The sequence below is a fragment of the Hylaeus anthracinus genome, unplaced genomic scaffold (genome assembly GCF_026225885.1).
Source record: "Hylaeus anthracinus isolate JK02 unplaced genomic scaffold, UHH_iyHylAnth1.0_haploid 0, whole genome shotgun sequence".
Lineage (NCBI taxonomy): Eukaryota > Metazoa > Arthropoda > Insecta > Hymenoptera > Colletidae > Hylaeus > Hylaeus anthracinus.
The window spans coordinates 23911141-23926456 of record NW_026533254.1 but is presented as its reverse complement, the minus strand read 5'-3'; the positions used below and the strand labels follow the sequence as shown (position 1 = coordinate 23926456).

Below are 15316 nucleotides of genomic sequence, written 5' to 3'. Positions count from 1 at the left end.
TCTCGAATTTCTCTCGCTAGGGACTTCGATCGCGGTCGTGGATTTCAGTGGACGCGGATTTAATCTCGAAATCAAGAGAAAAAGTGCGAGACGAATGACGATATAAAAATCACACGCTGCGATAAGCCGTTAGATTTGCTGCGCGCTGATCCAACTTCGACAGTGAATCACTCGAAATGAAAGCAAAAAAAAAAAGAGAGAGAGAGCCATGCGTCACACGGGATAGACATAAATCTCGTTGTCGACTGCAGCGCCCTGGTTCAAGGTATTACCGAGGGAAACAGCCTGGGAAAAGTAAACAGTCATTTGCGATCGTGACGTCCGACGGAAAGCAGTTCAGCAGGGTCGTTAGAAAACAGCCTTTCGTCCATGACAGCAATTACAAATGCACGCAAACCATGTGCACGTATACAGAGTGTCCCAAAATGTTGGTGGCCCTTGAAAGGGGTGGTTCGGAGGGTGATTTGAAACAACTTTTTCCTTAGCGAAAATGTTGTCTGAGGCTTCGTTAAGGAGATATCAACAGAAAACCCCGACCAATCAGAGCGCGAGTATGCCGATGGAGCGCCCGCAGTAGCGTAGGCTACGCGCCAGGCAGCCGCGCTCTGATTGGTCGGGGTTTTCTGTTGATATCTCCTTAACGAGGCCTCGGACAACGTTTTCGCTAAGGAAAAAGTTGTTTCCAATCACCTCCCGAACCATCCCTTTCAAGGACCTCCAACATTTTTGGGACACCCTGTATATAGTCACTTGAATAATGCAGCATCGAGCGGTTCTGCTCTTGATTGCTTACTGTGCTTGATTTTTGTTTCTCGGTTTATATTTTTAATGCATAATTTTAATGTGTTCTATGTTTTTCTGTCGTATTTCTTGTAAGATCACTTAGCCAGGGCCTTTCGGCCTCGTTATTAAAATGTAAATAGGTCGATATTTGCGGTATTTACTTCGTTTCATGAATTTTCACCGAATGATTTTTCGAGGACGGTCGGCAGCATTCGTTTCAGTTCGCCGTGCACGACGACACGCGATTCGAGTCGATTCACATGCACAATATGGATCTCCTGTTCGCTGTTCTTTTTCAGCCGTGTGTAACGAGCTTAAAATACAGAGCAATAACTACGCACAATGTCGGAGTACCTGACCCCTTGACAATTATCAACGGGACTCGCATAATACCGTCGCATAAACCGATATCGAAATTACTGTCGCGTTGGTGCACGCACGTGTATGGCTCGCGGTACGTACGTCTAATTGCGTACCGATGTCGACTCGTGAATTGGTCGACGCAGCTGCGGCTAGCAAGGGATTCAAGACGATTAGAACCACGCCCGAACAATACCTCAACTTGGAAATCATCAAAAAATTGGAATCTCTAAATAAAAAATTTTTCCATTTCTACATTTGACAAGTGTTAATGAGAATTTCATTAAATGTGGACGACCTGCTACGAAATGTCCCATAACGAGGGTGTAAACGAAGATAAAACGATTCTGCGTATTAAATTGACTCGAAAATGTGAGACTCGAATAATACAGGAAGACTGTTTAAATTGTTTGAAAACTCGTGAGAGAGGAAGAGTCGCATACCCATCACTGGCTGTAACTCGTCTTTGATCGTAAACCGTTTCGAACGCCCTCCACTTTGCGTTCCTCGGAGCGTCTTAAACCCATTTAAGTCAGATTTAAGTGCTCTACAATTATGGCAAGTCTCTGATCTAATCCTGCCTCAACGAGAACGAGACTGGTGTCAATAAATAATAAATGAACTGGATAAATTTATATAGGGCGATGCAAAAGCAATGAAAATGAAACATTTCGCTAATACAATTATCTCAGTTGTCGAATACTCCTCGTTGTCCCATCGCGGGAAGATCGATGCTCTAGAAACGATCTCCGCTATATGTCAGTGGGTGTTCCAATGGAAGTCGTTAGTTTCCATGTCCTCGCGTGTTTCCCTTGCATAAACATCTGCAGGCCACTTAAGGAGAATGGCGACGCTGCTGACGACTGCCCATGTCTGCGCATCGTTATACGTTATGTCCACCATTGGCTCGCCATTTTGGAGCCCAGCCTGCAAGACGTTGTTGCTTCTAATTAGCAAACACAGAATCCCTGGTGGAAGTGTATTAAACGTTAGCAACCAAAGTAAAGTCTCTACGAAAAGTAAATCACGGAGATCCGAACCCACAATCTTCAGGTTAACAGTCTACGATTCGTGTTCTTCTTTGACTTCTTGTTCTTCAGTATGAGAGGCACGATACTAAAAAATTGATCGAAGAAAAACATCCATTCTTTGTGACTGGTCAAGATGACAGGTTAAATCATTTCCAATTAGTAAGATAACGTAACGTAACAGTCGATAACGTAAACCACTTGATTTTTATGCCATTCTTCATACATGTATATTCATATTTTAATAAATCATATGAAATATGTGTCGATGAGTGGGCGCCCTTGTGTTAGGGGAGTTGGATATTGTTTAAAGGAAATCGAAGGGACTCGTTCTGGACAATACTTAATTTTCACTGGATACTCTAATAATGGTAATCCGTTAATTAATTTCATCGTTATGGGTGATCAAGTTAGTCAGCGATAGGGGATAATCGACTTACTAATGGGCGACGAGTTGGATCCTGGAGGTGGAGTGGAATAGGGAATTGGAAGGCGCTGTGTCCGAAAGGGATTTTGAGCTGATAATTCGAAGGGAGGGTTCTGGTATAATTTGTTTAATCCTACGCAACAAAAATTGCTATAGTAAAGGTCTTAGGAGTAGATGACTGTAAAGTGCTTCCTCTGTATAACGCTACTAGTCCGGTCTGCTAGCGTTCTTATATCGAGGAAGAATTCGAATGGTACTCTTCTTTTACCAATTTGCAATACAAATTTTAGTAAGACCTTAGTGAACCGAAAACATCGACAAATCTCTGTTTGGACTCGCGCAGAGTCTGGAGCTCGGTCCTACTCTACGCGAGATGCCAGTCCACTCAAATAATTATCATAAAAGTTCCATTTATCCTGCTAGACACGACTCCCCCTACTCTTTCCTCTAAGCGAACGAAATACACGGCTTTGATCTTCGAACGTTTTGCGAAGACGTCCGAGGAGTGGGAGAAATAACATTTCGAGATTACTGCCAAATGAAATTGCTGGATCGTTTCGTCGCGGCGGATGCATCTTAATCGCGCAGCCTTCGACGAACTCGCAACGACTTGCCATCACAATGGCGCAGCAGCGCGACTCTTAAAAGTGCGCGAAGTTTATTCGTAAAGCGGATAGCACTTCATTTTGATTGCAAGGATTAGGAGGCCGGGTCTGTCGACCTAGGTCTATCGACAGCTTTGGAGAGCTACAGTGGTGGAACAATGGTTCAAGAAACGAAAGGTCACGCTTTGAATGCTTCATTTTCTCTTCGCGACAATATGTCGGGAAAAATGAATATTACCAGAGCAGCACTCTCATCCAATGTAACGCTGTCTATACGTGAGAAGAGGAAACTTAAGAAGCTGTTTCTCCAGCTGCCCTAGGGAAACATCGCATTTTTTAAATTATCGAGTGCCTAGAGGAACCTGTTGTCTACCACGTCACAAGAACACTTCGAATCGGAGGTTAGTTTGAGTCCTTCATCTTTATAGGCCAGCGCGGTACTTGACCCATGCTGTCAAGTATAAAAGTCCACAATGAAAGCGTGCAGAGTCTACGTGATTAATCGGAACGAATCAGCAATCCCTTCGAACTCCCCAGTCTTCGAGCAACCGGGACAAAGCACACACAAACACCGAATTCGTGAAAATCAACCCCAACGACGGGACGCGTTTGCCCTATGTCCTAATTCATAATCGCGCGGCGACAACATCGCGGTCAGAGTAGGTGCAGGCCACGTTGCCAATTGATCGAACAAGGATAGAAAAAGGAGAGAAAGAAAGAAAAAGCGTCTTGAGAAGTTAGCGCTAATAGAATCTACACCATTCCCCCACTCTTGCCACAGCTCAGCTACGAGCGATTTTGTTGCGCAACAGTCGATGAGGGCATAGGGTTAGGGTTTCACGAAATAACCGCATCCAAAGGCGCGATTCATTCGAATTAATTGCCAAAGAATTTTCCAAAGGCGGAGAATTATCCGCGGAGCAATTCAAACAGTCGACGAGTTTTGGAAGGTTAACGAAACCGCCCTGGGGTACGCGAGCAGCAGCTATCCGTCTTATTGCCCGTGCCAGTGCAACCCCGCCCTGTCCTTCTTTATTTCTACATGTTTACGTATGAAAATGATGCGCCCCGGGTAGACTTCGTCCCTTTCCAAGCGACTCTTGAACCTAGCTGGCTGCTGGGTTCTATGTACCTCCGGATTACTCGCATATCCTGAGTTTCCCTCCGACGGTGCTGGTATTCCATGGGCGCATACGTTCGTTACCGCGGTATTATTACGTCTGGCAATCATTCGGACTCGCACCGCCTTTGCCGAAGTAACCGGAAACGCAAATTGCTTCTCGCTAATCAGATTTAGACGGGACTCTCGTAATTAAGGCGGTTTCCACGTTTGCGGACCAGACGCATCAAAGGCACACTAAGGTCCCTAAGCACGGGATGTGTTCCGGGCATGTGAGACTCGCGGTGGTGGATTTAGGACACGGGCGCAATGACAAAAGTTCGTTCAAGCATCCTATTTCGTCTTCTTCCCGAGGCATAGCCGTTACGAAACTGTAGCATCGTACCTACTGCTTATCTTTGCGGGAAGTGCTCAAAGTGGCTAACTTTAGACAAGATGCAGGATGTGTAACAGTCACCGGACGTATGTCCATTAACGGTATTGCCGCCCTTACCAAAAACTAGCCCAAACCTACTCAGACAGTAGATTTCGGACCTGGTGCTATGATGTTCCTCCATGTATAAAAAAAAGTTGGAAATGACGCACTCGCCGAGATCGGTGCAAGAAAACCATGTTTTGAATAATTTAAGTTTTTGACCCCTGGGGAGGGGGCGATTTAAGGGTCAAGATGGCCACCATTGTAATCGCCAAGTGAAGGGCTATCTATGATAAAAGAAATCAGCTCGATCGAAGGATCGGGAAGAAAGTTCCACTTGATGTGGCCTGTGCCTAACGGACTAAATAGGCCTAACTGAGCCAAACTTTTGAGATAGACGCCTAAAGCTTTTGAAACAGCCGGAGAATTTATTACGGCAACACGCTGATACTATACAGAGATTAGAGGAACTCATCTTGGAGGTTTCGTTGACTACGCCAGACGCCGGCCAAACACCAATAACCAGCCCCTAGCCATTTACACGGAAGCACAGGGAAGCTCTTCGTGGTGGCACGTCTCGCTCGCGGAAACGCTCCGGATACCCACGGATTATTTGGAGAAAGTTCTTTGGCCAGATTAGAGTTTGACGACGCGAAGATTACCCGACTGGCTACGTGCGGTCATTTTGATTGGTTCCGGTGCTCTACCTTTTTCTTCGTGGACAACCTGCCTGGGGTGATTTATTGAGGCGTGGGATTAAGTACGTAGATATCAATGAAGGGGATTACGTCGGTGGAAACGAACCGGAGTATTACCCGGGAAATAAGTAATGCATCTGATTACTAATGAAGGATCCACTTTTGAGGAAGTGAATGAGGAATGATCAATCATCTTATCGAATTTTAATCGAGACTAGCTGCGCTTCGTAGTTTCCCATTTAGTACTATTCCCATTTGCGTGGATGCTGTAGTGTTTATGCAATAAGTATGCAGTTAGCGTGTGTTAGTATCCCTGTGTCAGAGATTACCCCTTCGTACAAACAAACAAAGTTTACTTCTTTATGATATTAGTACAGAAGTATAGATCAGTATAGGTTTTCCAGTACTTTTTATTTTTCGAAACGACTGCTACGCCCTCTTTTAAGATCATCGCCCCAAAAACGGTGTCAAGTCGCGAAAACCGCGATAAAATACGCTGAACCTACACAATTAAACAAAGGAGTCAAACTAGCGTTAAAAAAAAAATGACTATATTCGTCCTCCAGCGTGCTTTCTAATAATTCAGATCTCGAGTGGATTCTACATACAACTCGTTGATGTTATATACGGAGTTGCTCGGCGTGAAAATAATTATAATTGATTCACGGCACCCGGGAATGAATAAGCTCGTCTTTCAAATAAAATTCTGATGTAATTCTTTGGCCAGCTTCGAATGCAACCGCGCGTGTGTTCCCCACTTTTTAAGGAACAAAAGCGACGTTTGCGCGTTTACGTTGCCCGCGCAGAATGATTTACGACGAATGAAAAACCTTTAACGAAAGTGCGACAGAAGAGGAGACATTTGCGGTCAAGACACCCGCGGGGGTTTTTGCGAACGCTAGGATGCAAAGGGGGAGTCGGACGAGGTAGACGGGAACGGTCGCGAGTTTTGTGTCCGCGATATGGGTAAATTTTTAAATAAACGATACCTTGTCGTTCGTCTTCCCATTTGTTCCCATTTCTCTAGAATATCCGCGAAAATAAATGAAACAAACGCTAGAGCAGCTTCGCTACTAGAGATAAAAATAAACTCCGCGCTTCCGAGGAAGTGCGGGCAAAAGAGACGGATCCTCGTAAATTATGCACTCCAAAAAGTGGTAAAAATCTCCCCCACCCTTCTCACCCTGGGACAGTATTATACGTATGAGAAGAAAAGCACTGAATGTTCGTGTTTTACGTTCGTCGGATGTTTTGAAAAGAAAATATTTTCTGCTGGTTCCCGCGGGGACCTATCATTTTTCATTTAATTTTCTGGGGCTACGCTGCCTTTTGCCCCTGCTGTTCGCGTTAGTAGCGCTCGTCGGCTTACACGGATTTTTCAATGGCCGTCCTTGGGATTGAAGTCCTTCGTGGCCGCCGTTTCGTCGATTCCGAGCATCTCTAAATGGCATTCGCAACTTTCCGGCGGTTTTCAGGTGCTTGTCGCTCTCGTCTCCAAGTAATTTTAAGCCAGGAATTGTATCGACAAGGCAGACATCGCGTTAATGCGCCTCGCCACTGATAACACGGTTTACAAATCAGTTAGGAGCCCCCGGTACCACCTAATACATCATGCTCGTACGGTGGCCTCGAAAGTTTCGTCCTCTTGTCTTCCCTAGTTTCCGGGCGACTTCAATCTCGTTTAATGTTGCCGCGCGACGTAATCGCCTGTACAAATAAACGCGACACTTCATCGCGATTACAGAAAGAAGCACGTTAATGGATTAACTTCAGAAACCAACGGAGGAAATGCGAGAACAAAAGCGGCAAACAACGGGGGACGCCGGGAACTACAAAGCGTTATGCTTTGCGCGCGCTAAAAAATTGCAATTCTAATTTGATTGTTCCTTGTATGGCCGGGCAAACCGACACGTGCCCACTGGACTGGCCGTTAATTACACGGAACGCGGTGGAAAACCAAGGAAAATCCTCCGCAGTGCCTTTAGCTTTCTTTCCCACGTTAATGATACATGAACTTTAAAGAACCGCGCCGAAAGATAGATTACTTCCGAGGTCGTTTTCAAATGGACGCCTGCATGCATCTCTCTGGTTTGTTTTCGACGCAAAGGGCACATCTATGCTTCGTGAACACTAAGATCGTCTTTCGTCTCGTAACTCTGAAGAATTCTCCCACGTCGACGGCTACTAAACTTCAAAAAGTACGAATAATCTATGTAGTCTCTCGATGTAAGCAACTCGATCGAGACCGACGAGTCAGGTATGCTATTCAACTTGACCGGAAATACCTAAAAAAAATGGTGCCATAACTTAACGGATGGGACCTGTATAACAATCCCGCTTAAAAAAATGTACAGTATCTATTGTATTTTACAAAATCTATCAGTTACTCGTGGCATCAATTGTCAAATGTATTTTAATCCGTGCTTTTACATCCGTCGAAGGAGAACCTTGCTGAAATCTACCATTTGCACAGAAAATTCGTTCCTCGCTCGGCAAAGTCGTTTCGATTGTAATCCAGGTGCAGAGGAATCGAACTTCTCCTAGTTAATGGCCAAGCCGAATCGTCTTCATCAGAAATCCTCTCATTACGCTGGTCAATGACCGAAACGTTCAAGCGTATTCGAAAAAAGTCGCTCGTATCAGGCACGAATTAATACCCTCCGCGTAATCCCTCGCCGAAAATTTTTTCCCCGACCCCCGGGGGATAACTTCCAATGTAGGCGACTGGTTTTTGTCGAAGCGATTAAAATGCAAGCCCGACGCTCGGCGTTTCGAAGCGTCACGAATTCAAACGTTGCAACAGTCCTCGAACCCTCGAGAAACGACGATAGTAGTCATCCTGTATGGATTTCCATTGGTGCAGTTTTAATCCCGCAACAAGGCCCTCTAACAATATTCGTTTTCTGCAGCTTGTAAAAAAAATGCGAGCACTGGAATCGAATAGTTTTTGTCGATAATGTGCTTTCGAATTCTCTACGGATTCCCTTATTCTACGTAGCGTGCAGAAATTGCCGCGGTTTCTAAATTCTGTTTACATTTTTATTTTCCCGAAGAAGCTTCCGGATGCGGGAGGATAATGAAAGCAGTCTCTCCCCATTTTGAGGAACGAAAGCTTAAACCGTGGTATTTAATAAGGAGCAGAAACATCGGTTCAGCGTTTCAAATTTTGTCAACTTACCGCGTCATATTAGAAACTAGATCGAGCCACGATCATTTTCTAAACGAGGCTGAAGGAAATTGACGGAGCAAAGCATTCAATGGCGCTTCCTATATTACGACTTTTTTTTTTATTAAATGTAACGATGCGGATGCATTGTGCAGTTGCGTTTCTCCTGATAAATGAAATGATACGTATTTTCTCATCCGAGTCTACGGAATCACCCAGTACACCTGCGCTGGTGTTCCTCCGCGCGTTCGATATCCTCCGATATAATTCGACGAGCCAGTTCGACGAGGTGCTTCAAAGCGAACACTGGCAAAAATGTCATCCCGAGAGCGGAAAAGTAATCTCTCGTCGAAAGTAATTAGTCTAAAAAGAGCCGAACGAGAACCATTCGGAAGTCAGAAAGAGAATTATCATCGGATTCCGAACAAATTAAAAAAAAAAAAAATTCCCGTGTGTCAAGGGATTAAACGTAGATGGGGAATTAATTTTTATAACCCGTGCTTTTATGCAAGCAATAAAAGCCTGGGGAATTATGCGCGGTATAAAGCCGAAATATTTCTGTCTTTATTATACTTGTTTATTCTCCCGCTTCAGCCATTTTGATTGCGAGAGCTCTAGAGTAATTTCAATATGAATGCACAATGGTATTCGTATAATGCTAAAAGTCCATTAAGCGACAAATTATATATTTTTAATTTTAATATGAGATTAACCTATATACCGAGTTTGGTATTATGGGTGGAAGGAAAAATCCATCACAGTACGACTCGCAATCCCTTTCAGGACTAATTTTTCTGTTTAATGCTTTAAATTGGCCGTAAACCCTTAATTGATCATAAGGCTTGTCTACAGTGTCCTATATTATCAACTCAGCGAGTCGTCTTACCAACTGGGAGTTCTATATTACCGACAGTGTGCTCTGCGTTATCACCAGGGTAGTTTTCTTTATCGACTGAATACCTCCACCTTTTAGATCGAGATATAAATCCGTTCATTCAGCTGGCAAAGAAATGTTGTTTAACCTTCAGTAAAGTTTTTTTACCAGTAAACGCAATATACCGAACAACAAACTTGTTCTATTCCTCCGTTCGGATGAGCTCCTCCACCTTTTCTTCTTTATATTTAATACAGCCTTTCGCCGGAAACAAAAGGGCAAAGAACCTACTAGGCATCTCGAGAACCAAGAAGGAACAAAGGAATTTGCTCGATGCGAGTTTCCAACTAAAAGTTATTTTGAATGTGCTTCGACCCGACGATAGTTCCCTTCCAGACATCCATGCCTCCACGCAGGTTAATTCCAGGACGTTTAGGAACACGATAGAAGGAAAAATGAAACCGTCGATCGATTTTCCCTGGGCACAGCCGAGTTCCACGAAGAACCTCTTTCAAGGGATTGAAAGGCGACCTGCAACTTCGCGAAACTAAAACCCGAATCGTCGGTCTGCCTACGGTGAGTCCTCGGCTTAATGATCAATTTCGCAAGAGCTCCACCGGTGCGGACTTTGCCTTCAATGATTCCAGCCATTCGCGCTTTTAATCCCGCGCTTTCTTGCTTTATCATCCAGCGTACGAAAGGGCAGGTCCATTTACCGTGTGGCCAGGAAAACGCTCGAAAGTGATTGATCGTGTTCTGTCGCGAAATCTAGTAGGTCAGTTTTCTCTGATCAACCCCCCTCGCCAGAGATCCACAGTAGTTTTTCCTTACTCAAAGCGAGGGAGCTCAGAGCACTGGACAAAGGTATAAAGGATGCTTCTGATTGACGTTCACGATCCAAGTGGAATCCATTTCCTCATTTATCCAACGCGTTTTCACGATAGTAATAATATCAGTCGCGTGTCCGATAAGGAAATGGCCTTTAAATTTCAAATCAGAAAAATTCTTGTCTAAATTCCGATAAATTCTTGCATGAACTCCACTCAGGGGCAATCTCTTCCCCTCGATATGGATCTAATTGGCCCAGTAGGCACACACATTTGGTACACCCAGCGAACACACAGCACCTAGTAGGCCCAACGGATCCACAACGTCTAGTAGGACCAGTAAATACACACGTCTCGTACATCCAGCGTATACACAACATTTAGTAGAAGGTCCAGCAGACCAAGTGCCTAATACATGTTATCGAGGCTTCGATCTGCCTGCTACTAGTATGGAATTATCCTGGATCAATCTCTTTGGTCAAGTCTTGAGCACCGTGAGAAATTGTTTGCCAATCGTTACCATCGTCGATTGTTCAAGACCCGCCCTCGCGCGGATACATTAGCGAACTCGAGCTAGCGAGATTGGGTTTTGGAAAATGTCTTCCGTTTCATCGGGAGACTTGAGAAACTCATCGAAGCGGAGTTGAGAAAATAATCGCTTCGTTAGGAAGTGGAATTGTAGGGAAGATTGTTTGAGATTGGAAATCTACTTCGAACTGGAATCATGCAAAAGTTTGAAACAATGATAGCTTGTTAAGACTTTTGTGCTCGGGGTAGCCTGCTTAACTTTAGTACCTTAAATACGTCTGTTGCTTTTCGCGATGATATCCAGCGAAGGGCTTATTTTCTGAGTCCCCGTGATAGATACGTGTAGTTAATCTAGCCTTGGAAGTGTCAGACGGATAAAAGATAAGTGACGACACGATTGCACGTTTCTATGGAGATGTGCCATACCCAGGGATAAACTTGTGAATTGGTCGCCGGATTCCTCCACTGGATCGTGTCAGGCATGACTGCTATTTGTATAGTATGACAGCTTTCCCACTTTTTCAAGAGGCACGAAGCATCTCGTCAGAAAATGCCATCTACGAAAGGCAAAATCATGCTCATATTCAGGACTTCTTCGCGGCATGCCAAGAATTCTTTAGAAATCGATCGAAATCGGTGATCAAAGCGTCGCTATTCCAAGATTGCGTTTGTCGGTGAAGGAATTCGAAGAAACGAGGAACAGAGAAGTGGAAGTAGAGAAAAGAGTATAGTGGGGGAGCCACAAACGGGTACGGGTACTTTTCAGTGGCCTTGAGTGGTCAATTGGTTTCCTGCCAAGAATCGTGATGAAACCTCACCAAACCGTTCCTTGTTTGCGTTCGTCATCCACGGGAGTCGCATTACGCGAATAGCGAGACGATTTCCACCGATGGAGAATTAACGAGAGACCAGCGACCGAAGAGTGCCCGCGCGGCCCGTATATTTTGGCGCGGCAGCGTTCGCGCGCTGGATATTCTAATGGGCGGCGGTCGAGGCGTGTCACGAGCACATTTAGCCGAATGGGTTAAAACTGCGGTTGTTTGCGGTGCACTTCAATCGAATTGGTCGCCGTTTGCATAATCTCCGTCCGCCTTCGTGTGCACGTCAGCGTTCGGCTCGCATTCGCGCAGCTTCTTCCACGTTTCTCGGCGAACTTTTTCCCTCGTCACTCTATTCCCTCTCCGGCGCTTTGCCCGCCCTCTCCGTTCCGCTCAAACGCGCCGCCGATGAAAACGATTCGCGGGGCCTCCACCTCTCCTTCGCCAGAACTGTTTACGAGCAGATGCGTCCTGATTTATTCCAGCCCCTCGGCCAAGGTACCATCGATTCCTCGATCGTTTCCGTTCACCGTATATCCCGGATGCCAGGTAGGTACCGGGATAAGGAATTCTTTGCCTCTGTGAGCCGGTTAATCGCCCTAGGGCGCTACGTATCCTCCCAGCATTGAAAGCAGCAGCTGGAACTGCTTCTAATATATTAGCTATTTCACTCGCGAAGTGTACCGGAGAGCTGGAAGGATGAACGTCAGATAGATAGATGCCGTATCTGTAAGCAACCACCACGCGAAGATTGGCCCTCAGATTTTTAACGACAGTTCGTTGTTAGGGTAACAGAGGTTCGGCGAGACAAATGAGACCTGGATCCTTGTGTAGGTACTTCCAGCAGATACCCTCGAAGCTATCGGTGAACAGAACCCGAACTGCTAATAGAAAGTTAGTAGAACCGCCATTAGGTGGAAGACACTAGTCTACTCGAAGCCCCCAGGGAATATCGTGGGAGTTTTGGTTAAGGAATAGTGTCGCATAGATGGCAGCAAAAGTTCGGTGACATACTTCGAGATAGTGTGCAACATTTCAGATTTCGCAACTGCGAGTACTACGAGTCCCGTGGGGAATTTTCTCCCGGATCGATGAATCAATCGATATATTTATCGGACCAGCTGGCGAGTAAAGTCAACTAATGGATCAGCTACGCCCACAACCGCCGATCTAACGAGACGATTAATTGTTTAAACTTTCAATGAACGTAAGCGATGCTGAGTCACTCTTCAGCGTCAAGACAACGAGACCTAGCGGAAAATATCGAGCTCCCCGAACCTTTACGGCTCGGGATCTTGCAACGTTTCGTTTCCTGGTCTAGGAGGAGCTGAAACGCCAGCTAAGGGATTCACCTTTCTCCAAAAAGAGGAATCCAAGGCGGTCAGGATTTTTCCCCGAGTCGCGGAGATTGCACACTTTCGTACGATGCGGGATAGCAAGGTGAACTTTGACGTCGCGACGTGTAACTTTACTTGACGCCATTTTAATTGGACACTTCCCTTCGTGTGAGCGCAACGGCGTCTGCGTTTGTTTGCGCTTGAAACGACGCCTATACTTTTATAGCGCGATTTTCTTTCGCAATTAAGCCGGTAATTATTTCAATAATGGGTTTTGAAATTTACTCGTCAACTGCAACGTTCTCCTACTACCCCCTCCCCTCTCCCCGCTTGGCCCCACTCCCGCGAGTGAGATATTAAATTCTCTGCCGTAAATTGATTTCGTTCGTCCATTCGAGTACAATTTGATGCGCCCCCAGGCGTTCTCTGGTGACGCGTTTCGTAAATTCTATTCGTAGCGCTTCGTTCCTCACTGACGTCGCAACGCAGTTGTTCGCCTTTGCGAAACGTTGATTTTTAGTTCCATGGCGATAACTATGCCTCGACCGTGGGTGAGAAACCACCCCTTGAACCTCTGATGTTTACACTATAACGTTAAATATTCATTACTAATATTATAATATTAAATATTGGATGTTAAATATGAAATGCTAATACTCTACTACCGAGTTTTGAATATTAAATATTAACTGCTAACGCGATGAAACTGAATATTATTCAGCGTGAAACTTGGTTTTTTTTTAAAGATGTTTCACGTTCTCCCTGTTTAAAGAGAAAATTCGCAGGGTCTTGAACCGAGCAGAGGCCCGTGGCTCTGTCTGTTTCAATCAATTTGCACACCTTCCCAGTCACTCGAAGCGGTGCGACTTTACTGCCCGCCTTCGGAGGCAACGATTTCGAATCCCGTTGTCTCTTGGGACTTATTTTTTCGCTCGTGAAATAAACATTGTCCGGTCGGAAGTTTAAATTGGTTTATTCGGTGTCGCTCCAGACCACGTTCCGCCGCGCGGAGAATAAATCAGGATTGTCGGTGAAATCGGGTAAAATTTTATTAAAAATTTGCCTCGTTGAAATATTCATTACATGCGATTTCAATTACCCTGCCCCCTACCGTCCCAACCCGCAGAGAACAACGCGAATCGGTTGTGTTTGCATTCATATTCATCGACGAACGAGAACGGGGATCGTGGTTCTCCTGGCGCGTCATTAAATCGTTAAAAACATCGATTACTTCCCACGCGATTGTTGCTGGTGGATACTTTTAACTCGCTAGTTCTCTAACCGTTTTCTCTATATATTTAATTTTAATTGTTAAACAAGTTTTGTGTGCGGGCGAGTTTAGGGAAAAAGAATTGGGGAAGATCGATGTATTCCATTTCTATCAGGTTTTAAACCGTCGTGTCGACTGTATGTTTTTTGAATTTGACGATTCGTATTTTTATTGTCTTCGTTCTAAAATTTTTATTAAAAGCATCTTCCAACATCTCTCCAGTAGGGATCAGTAGGGATTCCCCGTAGCCATTCATAAGCACATTCCTCGTTTTGACGCACGGGAATTCGCAATCATATCGTTCAGAACACCCTGTAGAGGGACAAGGGTCGAAATGAAAAAACCGTGTCCCCAAGGCCGGTCTGCCCCAATGACCTTTCCCTCTCGAGCATGTTCTCTAATGACTTTTGCTGGCCTCCAGCATCCCCGCGGCGGTGCTTCTAAAAAGTGTATCTTCACGCAGCGTCAAATCTAACGAACCCGGGCATCCCATCGAAACGGATAATCCTGTCAGCGATAGGCTGGAACATTTCGAAACCCTCGGACCAACCAGCGCGCGCGAATCTAACCAAATTAACCCTCTGGGCACAAACGTCCGCTATATGAACATTCATAACCTAGCTGTCCCTCGCTACCAATCCTCAAAATTTCATGAGTCCACTGTACCGGACATTCATAACCTAGCTGTCCCTCGCCTCCAATCTCCGAACTTTCGAGGTCCATTGTGTTATTCAGTGACGCGGCACTACAACTTGTTGCCCACATATATCAGAAATTCGATATCGCATGCTGTATTTAATGGAAAAAGTTCAGATGTCAAGATATCAAATATGGTTCTCTCCACTTGGAAGGATGATTCTGTTGATTGAGTGCCACACCGAGTTACAGGAATATTCAGTTGAGAACACGGTGGAATGAAAAAACATGGAAAAACTTGGTGAAATTTTGGCAAAGAAAGAATATTTCCGGTCTTTGTATTCGATAACAGCCGAGAATTCAATTTACCCCCCGACTCTGGTGAGCGCGTACGTAAACAGGCGAAGTGCTGTTGAAAAATTCC

General features: G+C 45.0%; 1 protein-coding gene and 1 long non-coding RNA gene across 15 annotated transcripts in view; one reads left to right on the top strand and one right to left on the bottom strand.

Annotated features, from left to right (window-relative positions):
• Positions 1 to 15316, top strand: part of LOC128890373 (uncharacterized) — a 190584-nt gene that overhangs the window by 120172 nt on the left and 55096 nt on the right. The gene's annotated exons all lie outside the window — the stretch shown is intronic.
• LOC128890321 (uncharacterized) overlaps positions 1 to 15316 on the bottom strand; it is a 53169-nt gene that overhangs the window by 36392 nt on the left and 1461 nt on the right. The gene's annotated exons all lie outside the window — the stretch shown is intronic.